Below are 5129 nucleotides of genomic sequence, written 5' to 3'. Positions count from 1 at the left end.
CCCCACTCAATCACTCTTCCTTGTGGGGATGACACCCACTACACAGTATAACACAGAGCTTCTTCCCCAGGCCGCAATTAGGTTTTCACAAGTTAGTTGACTTTATGGCCAGAAGCAACCGTTAGAGCATTTAATCTCATCCCCTGCGTATCCTAAGGCCTCCTGTATATCAGAAGAGCTGGGCTTTTCTTTTACTCAAATGTTTTCCAGAAAGGCATCTAGTCTTTATTCGAAGAGATCAAGAGATGGAGAATCCATCATTTCTCTTGGCAGTTTGTGCCAATGACGAATCACCCTCTTACAAATCCGGGTCTTATTGTCATTATACTTTTTCTGATTTCTGCTTCCATCCATGGGGTCTTGTCATGCCTTTCTCTGCTACATAAAAGAGCCCTTTTATACTCAACATTTTCTCTCCATGAAGTCAAGCAACTCACCTCTCATTTGTCTTTTGTGTATACTAAACAGATTGAGCTTTTTCAATGTCTCATTAGAAGGCATCATCCCCATCACTCAATTACGAATCTTTTCTGTACCCTCTCCAATTGTTTTAACATCATCTTCAAAATGTGGACACAAGAACTGGATTCAACATTCCAGCATCAGTCTCACCAATGCTCTTTCACTTCCCTTTCCATTCTCACTACTCTATCCAGCCAAGAATGGCTTTAACCTTTTTTAACATAGTTTTACATTGACAGACCGTGCTGAGCAGCTCGTCCTCTATGGCCCCGAAATCCTTTTCAGGGTCGCTGCTTTCCAGCGGATTGTCCCCCATTCTGTAGGGTGCCACCTGACTCCTTTGTTACTGAAGCTATGGGGTTGCATTTGGCTTGATTAAAACCTAATTATTTCGGAAGTATTTTAGAAGAACTAGCCCATTAGAGAGAGAATCGTGAATTACTCCAAGACAATGAATGGAGAAAAGCGGCAAGAGCAATCAAATACATGTTTGGTTATGGCCTATTTCCTTGGTCTTAAAAGAGAGTAACGACGACCTGAGTCTCCTCCCTCACAATAGCCCCAAGCTCCCCCAATCAGCATTGAGACTCTGAGAAGCAGAAAGCTGAGAGTCCTCACCAGATGTCCCGGGTCACCACCGGAGGGAGTCACTCTTAGAGCACCATTCCAGCCACACGTCTTTGGGAGCAACCCCCCATCCCCAACTCCACATGCACAGACAGGTCCTGGTGGTGAAAGGAAAGCAGGGGAAAAGGACAAAGATGCAAGAGAGGACGAGAAAGGAGGGAGAGACAGGAAAAGGGAAAACAAAAAGGAGAAACCCCAGTGTCCCCAGTAATTCTAAGGGACAAAGTCCTAGGTCTGAATTAAAATGCTGCCCCCACAATCTAGTGTTTTCCTTTCCTAAAAATCAGCTGGCACCTGATTGATCAGACTGGTCAGGTTCCAAACCTCTCCGAGGCTCTTACCTTCTATACAGGAACGTCTGTTTTTGAGCAAAACCACTACAAGAAAAGGAGAAAACTCCGAAGAGGGTCCTCCTTGCGCTCACAAATGTGAAAGTGAATGCTCTCTCAGTCCTCCAGGAGAGACCTCGAGAAGGAGACGTGCTGAAGCAAAGCCACAGGGATCTCCGAGCTTGCCCCTGTCCTGCACCCCTGTCCTGCCTGGCTGATGTCAAGATCTCTCTGTGAGATCATTGCCTCCCCGCTACCTTTGTCCAATAGGCTGAGGTCCTGCCAAAGGCCCTTGTGATGTCACTGCCACACCCACCCCTCCCTTGCAGTGCTGATGTCCTGCCCCTGTCCAGCTACATTGGATGTTTCAGCCGCTTCCCCTGGATCACCCCACGCAATGAGCGTTCATTGTGGGCTCAAGCCGAACAAAGTAAAACATCAGAGGCTTCTCCCCGTGCTACGCTCAGTTTTTCATAAATTAGGAGACTTTATGGACAGAAGAGACAATTAGAGCATGTCATCTGACCCCCTGCATATCACATGCTTTCTGTAGAGCATAGGAGCTAGTTTTTGACTACACACGTTCCAGAAAGGCATCTAGTCTTCATTAGAAGATATCAAGAGGTGGGGAATTCCCACCACTTCCCTTTCTAGTTTGTTCCTTTGGTGATTCATCCTCACGGTTGAATATGTGTGCCCTCTTTCTCATATGAATTGGTCTCTTTTGAGTTTCCAGCCACTGGGTCTTGTTATTCTTTTCTCTGCTAGATTAATGAGCCCTTTCGTACCCAATATTTTCTCTCCATGAAGTCACTTCAACACTTCAATGATGTCACCTCCCGATCTTTTTTATCATCTAAACAGGCTGAGCTCTTTCAATAGCTTATTCACAGGCATTTTTCTCCAGCCCTCAAAATGTTTCATTGCTTTTTGCTGCCCCATCTCCAATATTTCCAAATCTTTTTTCAAAGGTGGATGCCAAAACTGCATGCAGGATTCCATGATCAGTCTTCCTCATGGTTTCAGAGTAACAGCCGTGTTAGTCTGTATTCGCAAAAAGAAAAGGAGTACTTGTGGCACCTTAGAGACTAACCAATTTATTTGAGCATAAGCTTTTGTGAGCTACAGCTCACTTCATCGGATGCATACTGTGGAAAGTGTAGAAGATCTTTTTATATACATACAAAGCATGAAAAAATACCTCCTCCCACCCCACTCTCCTGCTGGGAATAGCTTATCTAAAGTGACCACTCTCCTTACAATGTGTATGATAATCAAGGTGGGCCATTTCCAGCACAAATCCAAATTTTTTCATGCTTTGTGTGTATATAAAAAGATCTTCTACACTTTCCACAGTATGCATCCGATGAAGTGAGCTGTAGCTCACAAAAGCTTATGCTCAAATAAATTGGTTAGTCTCTAAGGTGCCACAAGTACTCCTTTTCTTCCTCATGGTGTGTCACCTCCCTGTGCTCCTCACTGCTCTTTTCATACATCTAATGATGGCTTTAGCCCTGTTCACCACAGCATCACCCTGGGTGCTCATGTTGAATGGCTTGCCTAGCATGGCCCCGAAATCCTCTTCACAGTCAGTGCTTTCCTGGATACACTTCCCCACTCTGTAGGTGTGGCCTGTATGCTTTGTTGCTCGCTATAGGACCCTTCCTTTGGTTCTTTTCCAACTTGTTTTCTTTGAATGGCTCCTCTTTATCAAGGGATCCGATTGCTCTGTGTCACTGCACTCTCCTCATCATTAATTACCATTCTGCTACTATTTTATCACCCACCAACGTTAGCAGCAAAGATTTTTTATTTGGGTTGCAGTTCATTGATATTTATTTTCAAGAATTAGTCCTTGAGAGCCTCTTCATATCCCTCGTGCCCATTACCTGCTCCACACAGCACAGTGAGAAAAGGCCGCCCAGCCCAGCTGTGCCCTAGGGGCTAAGCACAGAACAAATGTAGGAGCTTGTGTCATCCATAGCTTCTCAACAACATGTGGGGGTCATCAGCTTACAAAGACACTCTAGACCGGTAGCATAGACAGGCCCCAAATGTATCTAAGTGTCCCGCCTTGAAAAACAGAAGACAAAAAAACATAACCTTGAGTAGCTTTATTTTATAGTCGTGGAAACTGAGGCACACAGAAGCAAAGAGATTCGCTCATGGTCAAAAAGTCAGGAATAGAAAATGGCCAATCTGCTGATAGTCAGTCCTGGCCCCTAGCCGTGTTTGTCCTGGCCTCTCTGCTTCAGCTCCAGTAACAACCCGAGTGGAGGTTTTCTTCCTCTCCGTGTCCTTTAACTTCACGTCAGAAGAAAGATTGTTTCTGACCAGCTGGCTCTAATGCTTAAAAACCTTCATTTTTTTCTTTCGCTAGGAGGATAACGCTGGACATTTTCTCTCATCCACTTTCCTTTGGAATAATTTCAATCCAGTCCAAAGGATTTCCTTTTCCAGTGTGTCTTCAGCACCTTTCCTCGCAAACAGTTCCTGTTCGAGCACAGGTTTCCAGTTTCAGGATGTCCCAGGGGGAGATGGCCATGAAAGGGGTAGTAGCTCAACTGAACCTATCCCCAGGTGAAGGGAATAAGTGCAGGGGTCACATGGGAAGGAGCAGCATGTAACTAGGATCCAGGCCTGTTGGGCGATATAAGAACAGCCTGTGCTCAGCCAGGAGAGAGACCCGCAATGGGAGCAGGCCTGGTAGGGGCTTGGATAGTCCTTTCAAGTCAGTTTTGGTACACAGCAGGGGATGGAACAGCCAAGCTGCTAAGGTTGGGAGCTGGGCCTCCTGGCAGTGTCCAGGAACGAAAGCACAGCACCTGCCAGGAAGGGAGTCCCCACAGAGGGACACCGTAATCTCCCAGGGAGGGAAAAGGCTCTCACTGCCATTTCTTAACCTCATGGGGTGTTCTCCTGCTCTGCCAACCCCACCCCTATTTCAGCATCTCCAGGTGCCTGAGGAAGCAGGCACCAGAGGCCATCCTGCAGCTGGGACAGAGATGGAGGTTGATGACCTACCTGCCCGTGGTGAAAATGGTGCAGGACTGCCCTCAGGACATGCGAATGCAGCTCCAGATCTGCAGAATGCACCTTCCGTTTGCTGGCACAAGACCTTGCAGGTTGCGGGAGGTGAGACAGGCACTAACTTTTGGTAACCCTCAGTGGGATCAGAGGGTAATGGTTTGTAGAAAGTGGTGTTGGAGAGCTTTACAAAAACTAGGCAAGCCATTTACAACACACACTTTGTTTCTCTACAAAAGAAAAAGGACACTAAACTATCTAAACTACTACATGCCACAAAGGGCCACAACAGGGGTTCCCTTAACCCACCCAGCAATATTGTTAATGTCTCCAACTATACTCTTAGCCCAGCAGAAGAATCTGTCCTATCTCCGGGCCTCTCCTTCTGCCCCTCCACCCCCACGAATATGATACCGTTCTGTGGTGACCTAGAGTCCTATTTTCGACGTCTCCGACTCAAGGAATATTTCTCACACCTCTGAACAACATACTAACCCACAGAGAGCTTCCTACCAAGACGACAAAAAGAAGGATTCTGGGTGAAGTCCTCCTGAAGGTCGAAACAACAGACTGGACTTCTACAGAGAGTGCTTCCGCCGACGTGCACGGGCTGAAATTGTGGAAAGCAACATTACTTGCCCCATAACCTCAGCCGTGCAGAACACAACGCCATCCACAGCCTCA

Source organism: Caretta caretta, chromosome 14 (assembly GCF_965140235.1).
Source record: "Caretta caretta isolate rCarCar2 chromosome 14, rCarCar1.hap1, whole genome shotgun sequence".
Classification (NCBI taxonomy): domain Eukaryota; kingdom Metazoa; phylum Chordata; order Testudines; family Cheloniidae; genus Caretta; species Caretta caretta.
This window is presented reverse-complemented; position numbering follows the sequence as displayed.